General features: G+C 73.2%; 13 non-coding genes across 13 annotated transcripts; 5 read left to right on the forward strand and 8 right to left on the reverse strand.

Moving 5' to 3' along the window:
• Positions 1 to 1,040: 1,040 nt before the first annotated feature.
• Positions 1,041 to 1,111, forward strand: TRNAG-GCC (transfer RNA glycine (anticodon GCC)). The gene has a single exon. It is a non-coding gene; the product is annotated as a tRNA-Gly (tRNA).
• A 2,239-nt stretch (positions 1,112 to 3,350) lies between these two features.
• TRNAE-CUC (transfer RNA glutamic acid (anticodon CUC)) lies at positions 3,351 to 3,422 on the reverse strand. Its single transcript has one exon. It is a non-coding gene; the product is annotated as a tRNA-Glu (tRNA).
• Positions 3,423 to 3,727: 305 nt separating this feature from the next.
• On the reverse strand, positions 3,728 to 3,799 carry TRNAG-UCC (transfer RNA glycine (anticodon UCC)). The gene has a single exon. It is a non-coding gene; the product is annotated as a tRNA-Gly (tRNA).
• Positions 3,800 to 4,581: 782 nt separating this feature from the next.
• Positions 4,582 to 4,653, reverse strand: TRNAD-GUC (transfer RNA aspartic acid (anticodon GUC)). The gene has a single exon. It is a non-coding gene; the product is annotated as a tRNA-Asp (tRNA).
• Positions 4,654 to 5,277: 624 nt separating this feature from the next.
• TRNAL-CAG (transfer RNA leucine (anticodon CAG)) lies at positions 5,278 to 5,360 on the forward strand. The gene has a single exon. It is a non-coding gene; the product is annotated as a tRNA-Leu (tRNA).
• A 1,562-nt stretch (positions 5,361 to 6,922) lies between these two features.
• TRNAG-GCC (transfer RNA glycine (anticodon GCC)) lies at positions 6,923 to 6,993 on the forward strand. Its single transcript has one exon. It is a non-coding gene; the product is annotated as a tRNA-Gly (tRNA).
• A 2,196-nt stretch (positions 6,994 to 9,189) lies between these two features.
• On the reverse strand, positions 9,190 to 9,265 carry TRNAE-CUC (transfer RNA glutamic acid (anticodon CUC)). The gene has a single exon. It is a non-coding gene; the product is annotated as a tRNA-Glu (tRNA).
• Positions 9,266 to 9,581: 316 nt separating this feature from the next.
• On the reverse strand, positions 9,582 to 9,654 carry TRNAG-UCC (transfer RNA glycine (anticodon UCC)). The gene has a single exon. It is a non-coding gene; the product is annotated as a tRNA-Gly (tRNA).
• Positions 9,655 to 11,138: 1,484 nt separating this feature from the next.
• TRNAL-CAG (transfer RNA leucine (anticodon CAG)) lies at positions 11,139 to 11,221 on the forward strand. The gene has a single exon. It is a non-coding gene; the product is annotated as a tRNA-Leu (tRNA).
• A 1,568-nt stretch (positions 11,222 to 12,789) lies between these two features.
• On the forward strand, positions 12,790 to 12,860 carry TRNAG-GCC (transfer RNA glycine (anticodon GCC)). The gene has a single exon. It is a non-coding gene; the product is annotated as a tRNA-Gly (tRNA).
• Positions 12,861 to 15,084: 2,224 nt separating this feature from the next.
• On the reverse strand, positions 15,085 to 15,156 carry TRNAE-CUC (transfer RNA glutamic acid (anticodon CUC)). Its single transcript has one exon. It is a non-coding gene; the product is annotated as a tRNA-Glu (tRNA).
• A 305-nt stretch (positions 15,157 to 15,461) lies between these two features.
• On the reverse strand, positions 15,462 to 15,533 carry TRNAG-UCC (transfer RNA glycine (anticodon UCC)). The gene has a single exon. It is a non-coding gene; the product is annotated as a tRNA-Gly (tRNA).
• Positions 15,534 to 16,313: 780 nt separating this feature from the next.
• Positions 16,314 to 16,385, reverse strand: TRNAD-GUC (transfer RNA aspartic acid (anticodon GUC)). The gene has a single exon. It is a non-coding gene; the product is annotated as a tRNA-Asp (tRNA).
• Between the last annotated feature and the right edge of the window lie 113 nt (positions 16,386 to 16,498).

Here is a 16,498-nt window from a genome sequence, read left to right on the forward strand (position 1 = left end):
ACCTGGGGGCCTTCCCCTGGCCACACCTACCTGCCTGCCTGTCTGCCTCCCGGGAGCCATACAGCCCAGCCGTCTGCTGGCCAGCCGGCGGCGCGGACCCCTCCCTTCTGTGGGCCTGGCTCACGAGTCCAAGCCGGGAAGGTGGCTGCAGGGAGCAGTGAGCGGAAGCCCTAGACCCCCCCGGGCCATCCAGCCGGGCGCCACGGCGCATCTCCTGGCTCGGGGAGGCCGCCGGCCGGCCACTCCGCCCCAGCGTTCCTCCCGGATCCAAGACCGCCCTCCTGCCTCCCAACCTGTCAAGGCACCCAGCCGGACCCCTAGGGAGAGGCGCCGGCCAGCGCGCTCAGGCCTTTGCTCTCTTGGCCCGAGACGCACTCAGAGGCGCAGGCGGCGCTACCTGGCCTCTAACTCCGTCCGACAGACGCCGGCGCGAGCGCAAACACACACACACACACACACACACACACACACACACACACACACACAAAGACACACAGCCCACCCATCCCCGCCCCCGGCCCCACGGCTCCACACACGAGAGGTCCGTTCCCCACCCCGTCTGCCGGGACACACACTGCACGCGCGAGAAAACCATCCGCCAAAGGGACTTTGGCTCGGGGCTGGGAGCAGCTGAAGGCAAGGTCCCTCGCCTGCCTGCACCTGCCACAGATGGCTCCGGCTGTTTGGGGTTCGGGCGCTGGCCGGGCTGGGTCCGGCTCCTGGCTGCCTCTGGGGACACGGGCAGGCTGTGGCGGCGGCCCTGGACCAGGGACAAAGCACAGGATGAGCCCAGTCCGCCTCCGTGCCTTCCTCTGCCCGGACGTCCGCGCCGCGCCGCGCCGCGCCCCGCCCCGCCCCGCCCCAGGGGCTGGCTCTCCGCGTGCCTGGAGCCTGTCTTGCAGACTGCCCGCCTCCTGCTCCCACGGAGAAGACGCTCACGCTCACGCTCACGCTCACGCTCACGCTCACTCCTGGCGGGGACCGGCAACGGAGGCGGCCGGCGCCGCTGGGGAAGCCCTCTGTGGACCACGTCCGTGGGCGCATGGGTGGTTCAGTGGTAGAATTCTCGCCTGCCACGCGGGAGGCCCGGGTTCGATTCCCGGCCCATGCAACGCGCCATCCCCTTTTGGCCCCGCAGCGCCAACTGCGCGCTACGCTTCCTCTCTCCCACCTTCAGAGCACCTGGCCAAAGCCACGTCTGCTCCTCTCTGGGGGCCCGCCCACGCCCCCATCCCGTCCCCGCCCCTGCCCCTGCCGCACATTCCCTTCCTCCTCCCTGGCTCGCTCGCCCTGGGGACAAAACTCCGCCCGCCCGGGAGCCAAGGGCCCATCCGCGCCCGCCCGGACACCTGCCTTGCCCTTCTTTTCTTTAACGACGCTCGCCTCGCTCCAGTCTCCCGATTCACTGCAAGGAACGCATCCACGCACCAACTCGCGCTGCCACCCACACGCTCCTCCCCTTCCCTGGGCACCACCTCGCGCCCCCGCCCCTCCCACCAGCCCCTCCCACCCCGACACAGACACACACACACACACACACACACACGCGCGCGCGCTTCGCCGCGCGCGCTCTGGCTCACTCTACCCACACTCCAGAAATCCTCCCCTTTTGCACAACCGGCGGAAACCAAGCTGCCGCGCCGGGAGGGTCGCTCACAGACTCCAGGTGGCACCGGCACCCGCACCCGCAAGACCCCAGCGTGCCTAACGTCATGGTCGCGCAGGCCCTTGATTCTCTGCGTCCCGCTTCGCCGCCGCGCTATCGTGCCAACGCGGCTTCCTCTTCCACCGCGAGAGCCACCCACGGCACCAAAGTCCACCACCGTCCTCCATCCCTCTCCCACCCCGACCTCCACCTCTCCTCCCCTCCACACACACCCACACGCACACACACACGCAAAAGCGAGGACTCCGAGGAAACTTCCCGTGGGCACGGGAAGCACCCGGAGACCCACGGCCGCCCGCGGCTCCTCCGCACCGCTGCAGGGGGCTTGTCCGGTTGAAGCGAGTGTGTCCCAGCAGGTGTGCGCGGCGCACCGGCTGACCGCTCGGCCTCGAGAGGGGACACCTCTGATCACAGAGCAAATCCCCGGCGGACAGGGGTGCCCAAGTTGGGGCGGGAAGGAGACTGAGGTGTGCGATGGACCTTGGGAGGCATCCACAGAAGAGGACGGATACAGACAGGGGTGGACAGAGGGACGGACGGCGCCTATCTTGGCGAGGCACGGGGCGAGGCGGGATGGGAAACTGTGAAACGTGCAACTGTGAAAAGTGTGCGTGAGTGGGGGGGGGGGTGGGTGGTGGAGGACGCCGCTCATCGGGGGTGCGGGCTGGGGCGCGGAGGTGGCGAAAGGGACCACTGGGTAACACGCTGGCCCCTTTGCCAAAGGATGGAAGGGACCGACGTGTCCTGCAATTGGAATGACAAGTTGGCGACAAGTGCGCCCAGTCCCCCGGGGTGCCTCGACCGCCACCCACCTGCCTGGCTGCTGGGTTGTCTTCCCCCGTGGCTCCCACGGCACCTCCCCGCTGTCTCACCTCCAGTGCCCCGGGGAGTCCGGGCCGTGCCCGGATGCCTCTTCCCTCCTCCACCTCCCGGGCACGGCGGTCGGACTCTGTGCTCGCATCGGCGCCCAAGACCGGCGTGCCCCTGGGGTCCGCTGTCCGTCGCCGGGGAGAGACGCAGCCAGCCAGGTCGTGGCGCTCCCGCCCCGCGTGGGGCAGGGAAGCCGCCCGAGAGGTGGCAGGCCCGAGGGGGGGCTGCTCGGCCAGGTGACGGGACTCAGGGCTGCGCGGGGCTCACCTGACCCACGCGCCCGGCACCGCCACCGCGGGCACCTCAGGAGGGAGGACAGGATGGCTCGTCAGCCTGGCCAGCTAGGAGCGCCACCGGAGGGGGCGGTGGGGGTCCGAGCGCACTCGGGGGGGCAGGGGCGCCTGCGCACACTGGTGGTCCCGGCCGGGGACAGAGGCCGCCCCGCCCACTCGCGTCTCGGGCTGTGGAAGCGAAGGTGCCAGGCGAGCGCGGTGCGCGGGGGGGGGGGGGGGGGGGCGAAGGGGAGAGGCGATGCCGAGGGCCTCCGGTGGGCCAGCCAGGCCAAAAGGCTCGGACGGGCCGAGGTGGCAGGGCGAGGGCCGGGGCCGCCCGTCGGGGCGTGGCAGGTGGCCTTGTGTGCACCCCTCCATCTTGGCGGCGGGGCCCGCGACAAGCTAGCCAGCTCTGGCCTGGCGTGCTGGCGTGGGCTAAAAGGGGGTGGTGCGGGTGCACTGGGGGCGAGACGGTGGGTGGCTCGGCTCGGCTCGGCCGGCCGGGAGGGGAGGCCCCGGAGGGCCAGAGGAAGAAGAAAGGCTTCCCTGACCGGGAATCGAACCCGGGCCGCGGCGGTGAGAGCGCCGAATCCTAACCACTAGACCACCAGGGAGCGACAGGCTGCGCGCCTGGCCTGCACCCCCTGGACCCAGCGCCTCCATTCCACCCACGCGGCTCCGCTTGGGCCCCGAGGCCCCTGCCTCTGCACGTCCAGCCGCCCGCGGGCCCCACGCAGTCCACCCGGCCCGCTGGCAGCACCCGCAAAACGCTGCGCGCCGGCCGCCCTCGCACCCGCACGCCGCCTCGGGCCACGTGCCCAGCGCCCAGCGCCCAGCGGGCCGGCACGCCGTCCCCCACTGCCAGCGCCCGGCGGGCCTGGCCAGGAGGGCCCCGGAGCGGCGCAAAAGGTCGGGCGGCTGCGTTGGCCGGGAATCGAACCCGGGTCAACTGCTTGGAAGGCAGCTATGCTCACCACTATACCACCAACGCTGCACGGCCCGGGCCGGCCCGACGCGGCCGGCCCAGGGTGCGCTCCGCGCCTTCTCGCCTTGGCGCTCTCTTGCCGCCGCCGCCCGCCGCGCCTCCGCCGCCCGGCGCAGCCCTGCCCCGACGTCCCGCCCGGCCGCAGCTCTGCCCGGCCACCACGGGCTGCGGCCACCACGGGCTGCGGCCGCCCGGCGCCCCAGCCTCGCCCCTCCGACTCAGCTGCACCGGCCGGTCGCCGGGCACGCCCGCCCGCCCGCCCACCTGCCCGCCCCGCGCCCCGCGCCCCGCGCCCACCGCCGCCCGCCTCTGGAGGGCGCTCTGCCGCCTGGCCGCTCTCGGGCCCTCGGAGGCCGGCTGGGGAGCCCCGCCACGTCCCCGGCCCCGGCGTCTTCCGCGTCCTCCGCGGCCCGCAGCTAGCGGCCCAGCCCGGCCCCCGCGCGGGAAGGAGCAGAGGGGGCGGGCGCCAGGCCACACCACCTCCCGCATCCAGACGGGACCGGACCCATCTGCCTCCCACCCGAGCGACACCCACGGCGGCTGCGCGGCTGGGCGGCTGGGCGGCACGTCGCCGAGGAGCTCGCTGTGGCTGCCGCGGGGACCACACGAGGCCCCGGCTGCGCGGTGGCGACCCAGCGTCCGGCCTCGAGCCACGCAAAGGGCTGGGGCCGGTGGACGGTGGGCAGGCCGGGCACGCGCCGCCGGACGGCCGAGAAGAAGCGCCCCTGCCCCTCGGGAGCAAGAGGTGGCACCCAGAGCTGCGCAGGCCACCAAAAAGGGCGTCTTGCCTCCCCGTCGGGGAATCGAACCCCGGTCTCCCGCGTGACAGGCGGGGATACTCACCACTATACTAACGAGGACGGCGGCGGCCGGCCACCCGGGCGCCCGACCCCTCTCCGGCTGCCTCCCCACGCCTGCCCCTGCCTGCCCTCGACGCCCTGCCCTGCACGGGCGCCCGACACGGGCCACGCCCCACCCGACCCCAGCCCCGCTTCGGCCCCCTCTCCCGCACGGCAGCCCCCGGCCCCGACTCCGAGTCCGCCCGGACCCGGGGCCCACACACGGACCCGGACGGCGCTCAGTACTCCCAACGAGCGCTGCCTCTCTCTCGTCTGCCAGGCGGGCATCGCGCCGGGAGAAAAGGCCCCAGACGGCAAGCGGGACTGCGAGGGCGAGGGCGAGGGCGAGGGCGAGGAAGGCGGGGTGGGGAGCAGGGCAAGGGGCGCCGACGCTGCACGGGGCCTGCAGGGAGCTGGGGGTGGGGGTGCGACTGCGACGGGAGCCGCGCTGGCGGCGGCGGCGGCGGCGGCGGCGGCGGCGGCGGCGGCGGCGGCGAAGCGGCTGGCCGTGCTCCTCCGGGGCCGCCGCGCGTGTCTCGCCCCTTGCGCACCCACACAGCCGCCAGCCGGGCGCCATGACGGCCAAGGACACCAGCGTTAGCGCCGCGTCCCAGCCAGGCCAGCGGCGACGCGCTCACACCCGCCGTCAGGATGGCCGAGCGGTCTAAGGCGCTGCGTTCAGGTCGCAGTCTCCCCTGGAGGCGTGGGTTCGAATCCCACTCCTGACACGCCCACCTTTTGGCCCGCCCCACACAGCAGCCACGCCACCCGGGCCTGGACCACACCCTCTCGCGGCCGCGGCCCGCCTCGCACCCGAGCACACGCTGCCCGGGACCGAGCTCCAGCCCCTCCACCCTCGCCGCCTCGGGCTCTGAGCGCGCGCAGCGCGCGCGCGCGCTCGCACACACACACACACGCACGCACTCCCCGGCGACTCCAGCGCCTTTCCCACACCCGCAGGCTTCGCTGACTTCGCACCTGCTGCTTTCTGGAGGCTCTTTGGTCCTCCTTCTCGTCTATTCCCGCCCCTGCCCTCCTCACCCCGGCACTCCGCGAACCAGCCCAGGCTGCAAAGCTCCCCGCGCTTCCCGCTCCCACATGTGGCCGCTGGACAGCGCCTGGCTCTTCCAGCCAGCCGTCCGCTTCCGCCGCCCCCGGGAACACGCACCCACCCCACCGGCACCCCGTGCTTTTCCCCCGGCCCTAGTCCATCTCTCCACACCCTCCCGAGGCGGCCCACACGATTCTCCACCTGGGGGCCTTCCCCTGGCCACACCTACCTGCCTGCCTGTCTGCCTCCCGGGAGCCATACAGCCCAGCCGTCTGCTGGCCAGCCGGCGGCGCGGACCCCTCCCTTCTGTGGGCCTGGCTCACGAGTCCAAGCCGGGAAGGTGGCTGCAGGGAGCAGTGAGCGGAAGCCCTAGACCCCCCCGGGCCATCCAGCCGGGCGCCACGGCGCATCTCCTGGCTCGGGGAGGCCGCCGGCCGGCCGCTCCGCCCCAGCGTTCCTCCCGGATCCAAGACCGCCCTCCTGCCTCCCAACCTGTCAAGGCACCCAGCCGGACCCCTAGGGAGAGGCGCCGGCCAGCGCGCTCAGGCCTTTGCTCTCTTGGCCCGAGACGCACTCAGAGGCGCAGGCGGCGCTACCTGGCCTCTAACTCCGTCCGACAGACGCCGGCGCGAGCGCAAACACACACACACACACACACACACACACACACACACACACACACAAAGACACACAGCCCACCCATCCCCGCCCCCGGCCCCACGGCTCCACACACGAGAGGTCCGTTCCCCACCCCGTCCGCCGGGACACACACTGCACGCGCGAGGAAAACCATCCGCCAAAGGGACTTTGGCTCGGGGCTGGGAGCAGCTGAAGGCAAGGTCCCTCGCCTGCCTGCACCTGCCACAGATGGCTCCGGCTGTTTGGGGTTCGGGCGCTGGCCGCGGCTGGGTCCGGCTCCTGGCTGCCTCTGGGGACACGGGCAGGCTGTGGCGGCGGCCCTGGACCAGGGACAAAGCACAGGATGAGCCCAGTCCGCCTCCGTGCCTTCCTCTGCCCGGACGTCCGCGCCGCGCCGCGCCGCGCCCCGCCCCGCCCCGCCCCAGGGGCTGGCTCTCCGCGTGCCTGGAGCCTGTCTTGCAGACTGCCCGCCTCCTGCTCCCACGGAGAAGACGCTCACGCTCACGCTCACGCTCACGCTCACGCTCACTCCTGGCGGGGACCGGCAACGGAGGCGGCCGGCGCCGCTGGGGAAGCCCTCTGTGGACCACGTCCGTGGGCGCATGGGTGGTTCAGTGGTAGAATTCTCGCCTGCCACGCGGGAGGCCCGGGTTCGATTCCCGGCCCATGCAACGCGCCATCCCCTTTTGGCCCCGCAGCGCCAACTGCGCGCTACGCTTCCTCTCTCCCACCTTCAGAGCACCTGGCCAAAGCCACGTCTGCTCCTCTCTGGGGGCCCGCCCACGCCCCATCCCGTCCCCGCCCCTGCCCCTGCCGCACATTCCCTTCCTCCTCCCTGGCTCGCTCGCCCTGGGGACAAAACTCCGCCCGCCCGGGAGCCAAGGGCCCATCCGCGCCCGCCCGGACACCTGCCTTGCCCTTCTTTTCTTTAACGACGCTCGCCTCGCTCCAGTCTCCCGATTCACTGCAAGGAACGCATCCACGCACCAACTCGCGCTGCCACCCACACGCTCCTCCCCTTCCCTGGGCACCACCTCGCGCCCCCGCCCCTCCCACCAGCCCCTCCCACCCCGACACAGACACACACACACACACACACGCGCGCGCGCTGCAGCGCTCTGGCTCACTCTACCCACACTCCAGAAATCCTCCCCTTTTGCACAACCGGCGGAAACCAAGCTGCCGCGCCGGGAGGGTCGCTCACAGACTCCAGGTGGCACCGGCACCCGCACCCGCAAGACCCCAGCGTGCCTAACGTCATGGTCGCGCAGGCCCTTGATTCTCTGCGTCCCGCTTCGCCGCCGCGCTATCGTGCCAACGCGGCTTCCTCTTCCACCGCGAGAGCCACCCACGGCACCAAAGTCCACCACCGTCCTCCATCCCTCTCCCACCCCGACCTCCACCTCTCCTCCCCTCCACACACACCCACACGCACACACACACGCAAAAGCGAGGACTCCGAGGAAACTTCCCGTGGGCACGGGAAGCACCCGGAGACCCACGGCCGCCCGCGGCTCCTCCGCACCGCTGCAGGGGGCTTGTCCGGTTGAAGCGAGTGTGTCCCAGCAGGTGTGCGCGGCGCACCGGCTGACCGCTCGGCCTCGAGAGGGGACACCTCTGATCACAGAGCAAATCCCCGGCGGACAGGGGTGCCCAAGTTGGGGCGGGAAGGAGACTGAGGTGTGCGATGGACCTTGGGAGGCATCCACAGAAGAGGACGGATACAGACAGGGGTGGACAGAGGGACGGACGGCGCCTATCTTGGCGAGGCACGGGGCGAGGCGGGATGGGAAACTGTGAAACGTGCAACTGTGAAAAGTGTGCGTGAGTGGGGGGGGGGTGGGTGGTGGAGGACGCCGCTCATCGGGGGTGCGGGCTGGGGCGCGGAGGTGGCGAAAGGGACCACTGGGTAACACGCTGGCCCCTTTGCCAAAGGATGGAAGGGACCGACGTGTCCTGCAATTGGAATGACAAGTTGGCGACAAGTGCGCCCAGTCCCCCGGGGTGCCTCGACCGCCACCCACCTGCCTGGCTGCTGGGTTGTCTTCCCCCGTGGCTCCCACGGCACCTCCCCGCTGTCTCACCTCCAGTGCCCCGGGGAGTCCGGGCCGTGCCCGGATGCCTCTTCCCTCCTCCACCTCCCGGGCACGGCGGTCGGACTCTGTGCTCGCATCGGCGCCCAAGACCGGCGTGCCCCTGGGGTCCGCTGTCCGTCGCCGGGGAGAGACGCAGCCAGCCAGGTCGTGGCGCTCCCGCCCCGCGTGGGGCAGGGAAGCCGCCCGAGAGGTGGCAGGCCCGAGGGGGGCTGCTCGGCCAGGTGACGGGACTCAGGGCTGCGCGTGGCTCACCTGACCCACGCGCCCGGCACCGCCACCGCGGGCACCTCAGGAGGGAGGACAGGATGGCTCGTCAGGAGGGGCGGGCGGTGGGGGTCGAGCGCACTCGGGGGCAGGGGCGCCTGCGCACACTGGTGGTCCCGGCCGGGGAACAGAGGCGCCCCGCCCACTCGCGTCTCGGGCTGTGGAAGCGAAGGTGCCAGGCGAGCGCGTGCGCGGGGGGGGGGGGGGCGAAGGGAGAGGCGATGCCGAGGGCCTCCGGTGGGCCAGCCAGGCCAAAAGGCTCGGACGGGGCCGAGGTGGCAGGGCGGCGGCCGGGGCCGCCCGTCGGGTGCGTGGCAGGTGGCCTTGTGTGCACCCCTCCATCTTGGCGGCGGGGCCCGCGACAAGCTAGCCAGCTCTGGCCTGGCGTGCTGGCGTGGGCTAAAAGGGGGTGGTGCGGGTGCACTGGGGGCGAGACGGTGGGTGGCTCGGCTCGGCTCGGCCGGCCGGGAGGGGAGGCCCCCGGAGGGCCAGAGGAAGAAGAAAGGCTTCCCTGACCGGGAATCGAACCCGGGCCGCGGCGAGTGAGAGCGCCGCCGAATCCTAACCACTAGACCACCAGGGAGCGACAGGACAGGCTGCGCGCCTGGCCTGCACCCCCTGGACCCCAGAGCCTCCATTCCACCCACGCGGCTCCGCTTGGGCCCCGAGGCCCCTGCCTCTGCACGTCCAGCCGCCCGCGGGCCCCACGCAGTCCACCCGGCCCGCTGGCAGCACCCGCAAAACGCCTGCGCGCCCGGCCGCCCCTCGCACCCGCACGCCGCCTCGGGCCACGTGCCCAGCGCCCAGCGCCCCAGCGGGCCGGCACGCCGTCCCCCACTGCCAGCGCCCGGCGGGGCCTGGCCAGGAGGGCCCCGGAGCGGCGCAAAAGGTCGGGCGGCTGCGTTGGCCGGGAATCGAACCCGGGTCAACTGCTTGGAAGGCAGCTATGCTCACCACTATACCACCAAACGCTGCACGGCCCGGGCCGGCCCGACGCGGCCGGCCCAGGGTTGCGCTCCGCGCCTTCTCGCCTTGGCGCTCTCTTGCCGCCGCCGCCGCCGCGCCTCCGCCGCCCGGCGCAGCCCTGCCCCGACGTCCCGCCCGGCCGCAGCCTCTGCCCGGCCACCACGGGCTGCGGCCACCACGGGCTGCGGCCGCCCGGCGCCCCCAGCCTCGCCCCTCCGACTCAGCTGCACCGGCCGGTCGCCGGGCACGCCCGCCCGCCCGCCCCACCTGCCCGCCCCGCGCCCCGCGCCCCGCGCCCACCGCCGCCCGCCTCTGGAGGGCGCTTCTGGCCGCCTGGCCGCTCTCGGGCCCTCGGAGGCCGGCTGGGGAGCCCCGCACGTCCCGGCCCGGCGTCTTCCGCGTCCTCCGCGGCCCGCAGCTAGCGGCCCAGCCGGCCCCGCGCGGGAAGGAGCAGAGGGGGCGGGCGCCAGGCCACACCACCTCCCGCATCCAGACGGGACCGGACCCATCTGCCTCCCACCCGAGCGACACCCACGGCGGCTGCGCGGCTGGGCGGCTGGGGCGGCACGTCGCCGAGGAGCTCGCTGTGGCTGCCGCGGGGACCAACACGAGGCCCCGGCTGCGCGGTGGCGACCCAGCGTCCGGCCTCGAGCCACGCAAAGGGCTGGGGCCGGTGGACGGTGGGCAGGCCGGGCACCGCGCCGGCCGACGGCCGAGAAGAAAGCGCCCCTGCCCCTCGGGAGCAAGAGGTGGCACCCAGAGCTGCGCAGGCCACCAAAAAGGGCGTCTTGCCTCCCGTCGGGGAATCGACCCCGGTCTCCCGCGTGACAGGCGGGGATACTCCACCCCTATACTAACGAGGACGGCGGCGGCCGGCCACCCGGGCGCCCGACCCCTCTCCGGCTGCCTCCCCACGCCTGCCCCTGCCTGCCCTCGACGCCCTGCCCTGCACGGGCGCCCCGACCACGGGCCACGCCCCACCCGACCCCAGCCCCGCTTCGGCCCCCTCTCCCGCACGGCAGCCCCCGCCCCGACTCCGAGTCCGCCCGGACCCGGGGCCCACACACGGACCCGGACGGCGCTCAGTACTCCCAACGAGCGCTGCCTCTCTCTCGTCTGCCAGGCGGGCATCGCGCCGGGAGAAAAGGCCCCAGACGGCAAGCGGGACTGCGAGGGCGAGGGCGGAGGGCGAGGGCGAGGAAGGCGGGGTGGGGAGCAGGGCAAAGGGGCGCCGACGCTGCACGGGGCCTGCAGGAGCTGGGGGTGGGGGTGCGACTGCGACGGGAGCCGCGCTGGCGGCGGCAGGGGCGGCGGCGGCGGCGGCGGCGGCGGCGGCGGCGAAGCGGCTGGCCCGTGCTCCTCCGGGGCCGCCGCGCGTGTCTCGCCCCTTGCGCACCCACACAGCCGCCAGCCGGGCGCCATGACGGCCAAGGACACCAGCGTTAGCGCCGCGTCCCAGCCAGGCCAGCGGCGACGCGCTCACACCCGCCGTCAGGATGGCCGAGCGGTCTAAGGCGCTGCGTTCAGGTCGCAGTCTCCCCTGGAGGCGTGGGTTCGAATCCCACTCCTGACACGCCCACCTTTTGGCCCGCCCCACACAGCAGCCACGCCACCCGGGCCTGGACCACACCCTCTCGCGGCCGCGGCCCGCCTCGCACCCCGAGCACACGCTGCCCGGGACCGAGCTCCAGCCCCTCCACCCTCGCCGCCTCGGGCTCTGAGCGCGCGCGCGCGCGCCGCGCGCTCGCACACACACACGCACGCACGCACTCCCCGGCGACTCGAGCGCCTTTCCCACACCCGCAGGCTTCGCTGACTTCGCACCTGCTGCTTTCTGGAGGCTCTTTGGTCCTCCTTCTCGTATATTCCCGCCCCTGCCCTCCTCACCCCGGCACTCGCGAACCAGCCCAGGCTGCAAAGCTCCCCGCGCTTCCCGCTCCCACATGTGGCCGCTGGGACAGCGCCTGGCTCTTCCAGCCAGCCGTCCGCTTCCGCCGCCCCCGGGAACACGCACCCACCCCACCGCACCCCGTGCTTTTCCCCCGGCCCTAGTCCATTCTCTCCCACACCCTCCCGAGGCGGGCCCACACGATTCTCCACCTGGGGGGCCTTCCCCTGGCCACACCTACCTGCCTGCCTGTCTGCCTCCCGGGAGCCATACAGCCCAGCCGTCTGCTGGCCAGCCGGCGGCGCGGACCCCCTCCCTTCTGTGGGCCTGGCTCACCGAGTCCAAGCCGGGAAGGTGGCTGCAGGGAGCAGTGAGCGGAAGCCCTAGACCCCCCCCCCCGGGCCCATCCAGCCGGGCGCCACGGCGCATCTCCTGGCTCGGGAGGCCGCCGGCCGGCCACTCCGCCCCAGCGTTCCTCCCGGATCCAAGACCGCCCTCCTGCCTCCCAACCTGTCAAGGCACCCAGCCGGACCCCTAGGGAGAGGCGCCGGCCAGCGCGCTCAGGCCTTTGCTCTCTTGGCCCGAGACGCACTCAGAGGCGCAGGCGGCGCTACCTGGCCTCTAACTCCGTCCGACAGACGCCGGCGCGAGCGCAAACACACACACACACACACACACACACACACACACACACACACAAAGACACACAGCCCACCCATCCCCGCCCCCGGCCCCACGGCTCCACACACGAGAGGTCCGTTCCCCACCCCGTCCGCCGGGACACACACTGCACGCGCGAGAAAACCATCCGCCAAAGGGACTTTGGCTCGGGGCTGGGAGCAGCTGAAGGCAAGGTCCCTCGCCTGCCTGCACCTGCCACAGATGGCTCCGGCTGTTTGGGGTTCGGGCGCTGGCCGGGCTGGGTCCGGCTCCTGGCTGCCTCTGGGGACACGGGCAGGCTGTGGCGGCGGCCCTGGACCAGGGACAAAGCACAGGATGAGCCCAGTCCGCCTCCGTGCCTTCCTCTGCCCGGACGTCCGCGCCGCGCCGCGCCGCGCCCCGCCCCGCCCCGCCCCAGGGGCTGGCTCTCCGCGTGCCTGGAGCCTGTCTTGCAGACTGCCCGCCTCCTGCTCCCACGGAGAAGACGCTCACGCTCACGCTCACGCTCACGCTCACGCTCACTCCTGGCGGGGACCGGCAACGGAGGCGGCCGGCGCCGCTGGGGAAGCCCTCTGTGGACCACGTCCGTGGGCGCATGGGTGGTTCAGTGGTAGAATTCTCGCCTGCCACGCGGGAGGCCCGGGTTCGATTCCCGGCCCATGCAACGCGCCATCCCCTTTTGGCCCCGCAGCGCCAACTGCGCGCTACGCTTCCTCTCTCCCACCTTCAGAGCACCTGGCCAAAGCCACGTCTGCTCCTCTCTGGGGGCCCGCCCACGCCCCATCCCGTCCCCGCCCCTGCCCCTGCCGCACATTCCCTTCCTCCTCCCTGGCTCGCTCGCCCTGGGGACAAAACTCCGCCCGCCCGGGAGCCAAGGGCCCATCCGCGCCCGCCCGGACACCTGCCTTGCCCTTCTTTTCTTTAACGACGCTCGCCTCGCTCCAGTCTCCCGATTCACTGCAAGGAACGCATCCACGCACCAACTCGCGCTGCCACCCACACGCCTCCTCCCTTCCCTGGGCACCACCTCGCGCCCCCGCCCCTCCCACCAGCCCCTCCCACCCCGACACAGACACACACACACACACACACGCGCGCGCGCGCGCGCGCGCTCTGGCTCACTCTACCCACACTCCAGAAATCCTCCCCTTTTGCACAACCGGCGGAAACCAAGCTGCCGCGCCGGGAGGGTCGCTCACAGACTCCAGGTGGCACCGGCACCCGCACCCGCAAGACCCCAGCGTGCCTAACGTCATGGTCGCGCAGGCCCTTGATTCTCTGCGTCCCGCTTCGCCGCCGCGCTATCGTGCCAACGCGGCTTCCTCTTCCACCGCGAGAGCCACCCACGGCACCAAAGTCCACCACCGTCCTCCATCCCTCTCCCACCCCGACCTCCACCTCTCCTCCCCTCCACACACACCCACACGCACACACACACGCAAAAGCGAGGACTCCGAGGAAACTTCCCGTGGGCACGGGAAGCACCCGGAGACCCACGGCCGCCCGCGGCTCCTCCGCACCGCTGCAGGGGGCTTGTCCGGTTTGAAGCGAGTGTGTCCCAGCAGGTGTGCGCGGCGCACCGGCTGACCGCTCGGCCTCGAGAGGGGACACTCTGATCACAGAGCAAATCCCCGGCGGACAGGGGTGCCCAAGTTGGGGCGGGAAGGAGACTGAGGTGTGCGATGGACCTTGGGAGGCATCCACAGAAGAGGACGGATACAGACAGGGGTGGACAGAGGGACGGACGGCGCCTATCTTGGCGAGGCACGGGGCGAGGCGGGATGGGAAACTGTGAAACGTGCAACTGTGAAAAGTGTGCGTGAGTGGGGGGGGGTGGGTGGTGGAGGACGCCGCTCATCGGGGGTGCGGGCTGGGGCGCGGAGGGTGGCGAAAGGGACCACTGGGTAACACGCTGGCCCCTTTGCCAAAGGATGGAAGGGACCGACGTGTCCTGCAATTGGAATGACAAGTTGGCGACAAGTGCGCCCAGTCCCCCGGGGTGCCTCGACCGCCACCCACCTGCCTGGCTGCTGGGTTGTCTTCCCCCGTGGCTCCCACGGCACCTCCCCGCTGTCTCACCTCCAGTGCCCCGGGGAGTCCGGGCCGTGCCCGGATGCCTCTTCCCTCCTCCACCTCCCGGGCACGGCGGTCGGACTCTGTGCTCGCATCGGCGCCCAAGACCGGCGTGCCCCTGGGGTCCGCTGTCGTCGCCGGGGAGAGACGCAGCCAGCCAGGTCGTGGCGCTCCCGCCCCGCGTGGGGCAGGGAAGCCGCCCGAGAGGTGGCAGGCCCGAGGGGGGCTGCTCGGCCAGGTGACGGGACTCAGGGCTGCGCGTGGCTCACCTGACCCACGCGCCCGGCACCGCCACCGCGGGCACCTCAGGAGGGAGGACAGGATGGCTCGTCAGCCTGGCCAGCTAGGAGCGCCACCGGATGGGGGCGGTGGGGGTCCGAGCGCACTCGGGGGGCAGGGGCGCCTGCGCACACTGGTGGTCCCGGCCGGGGACAGAGGCCGCCCCGCCCACTCGCGTCTCGGGCTGTGGAAGCGAAGGTGCCAGGCGAGCGCGTGCGCGGGGGGGGGGGGGGGGGCGAAGGGGAGAGGCGATGCCGAGGGCCTCCGGTGGGCCAGCCAGGCCAAAAGGCTCGGACGGGCCGAGGTGGCAGGGCGAGGCCGGGGCCGCCCGTCGGGGCGTGGCAGGTGGCCTTGTGTGCACCCCTCCATCTTGGCGGCGGGGGCCCGCGACAAGCTAGCCAGCTCTGGCCTGGCGTGCTGGCGTGGGCTAAAAGGGGGGGTGGTGCGGGTGCACTGGGGGCGAGACGGTGGGTGGCTCGGCTCGGCTCGGCCGGCCGGGAGGGGAGGCCCCGGAGGGCCAGAGGAAGAAGAAAGGCTTCCCTGACCGGGAATCGAACCCGGGCCGCGGCGGTGAGAGCGCCGAATCCTAACCACTAGACCACCAGGGAGCGACAGGCTGCGCGCCTGGCCTGCACCCCCTGGACCCAGCGCCTCCATTCCACCCACGCGGCTCCGCTTGGGCCCCGAGGCCCCTGCCTCTGCACGTCCAGCCGCCCGCGGGCCCCACGCAGTCCACCCGGCCCGCTGGCAGCACCCGCAAAACGCTGCGCGCCGGCCGCCCTCGCACCCGCACGCCGCCTCGGGCCACGTGCCCAGCGCCCAGCGCCCAGCGGGCCGGCACGCCGTCCCCCACTGCCAGCGCCCGGCGGGCCTGGCCAGGAGGGCCCCGGAGCGGCGCAAAAGGTCGGGCGGCTGCGTTGGCCGGGAATCGAACCCGGGTCAACTGCTTGGAAGGCAGCTATGCTCACCACTATACCACCAACGCTGCACGGCCCGGGCCGGCCCGACGCGGCCGGCCCAGGGTGCGCTCCGCGCCTTCTCGCCTTGGCGCTCTCTTGCCGCCGCCGCCGCCGCGCCTCCGCCGCCCGGCGCAGCCCTGCCCCGACGTCCCGCCCGGCCGCAGCTCTGCCCGGCCACCACGGGCTGCGGCCACCACGGGCTGCGGCCGCCCGGCGCCCCAGCCTCGCCCCTCCGACTCAGCTGCACCGGCCGGTCGCCGGGCACGCCCGCCCGCCCGCCCACCTGCCCGCCCCGCGCCCCGCGCCCCGCGCCCACCGCCGCCCGCCTCTGGAGGGCGCTCTGGCCGCCTGGCGCTCTCGGGCCCTCGGAGGCCGGCTGGGGAGCCCCGCCACGTCCCCGGCCCGGCGTCTTCCGCGTCCTCCGCGGCCCGCAGCTAGCGGCCCAGCCCGGCCCCGCGCGGGAAGGAGCAGAGGGGGCGGGGCGCCAGGCCACACCACCTCCCGCATCCAGACGGGACCGGACCCATCTGCCTCCCACCCGAGCGACACCCACGGCGGCTGCGCGGCTGGGCGGCTGGGCGGCACGTCGCCGAGGAGCTCGCTGTGGCTGCCGCGGGGACCACACGAGGCCCCGGCTGCGCGGTGGCGACCCAGCGTCCGGCCTCGAGCCACGCAAAGGGCTGGGGCCGGTGGACGGTGGGCAGGCCGGGCACGCGCCGCCGGACGGCCGAGAAGAAGCGCCCCTGCCCCTCGGGAGCAAGAGGTGGCACCCAGAGCTGCGCAGGCCACCAAAAAGGGCGTCTTGCCTCCCCGTCGGGGAATCGAACCCCGGTCTCCCGCGTGACAGGCGGGGATACTCACCACTATACTAACGAGGACGGCGGCGGCCGGCCACCCGGGCGCCCGACCCCTCTCCGGCTGCCTCCCCACGCCTTGCCCCTGCCTGCCCTCGACGCCCTGCCTGCACGGGCGCCCGACACGGGCCACGCCC

The sequence above is a fragment of the Lynx rufus genome, unplaced genomic scaffold, assembly GCF_022079265.1.
Source record: "Lynx rufus isolate CCGP_SWC_20201006 ecotype Redwood Valley unplaced genomic scaffold, mLynRuf1.p SCAF_31, whole genome shotgun sequence".
Taxonomy (NCBI): Eukaryota; Metazoa; Chordata; class Mammalia; order Carnivora; family Felidae; genus Lynx; species Lynx rufus.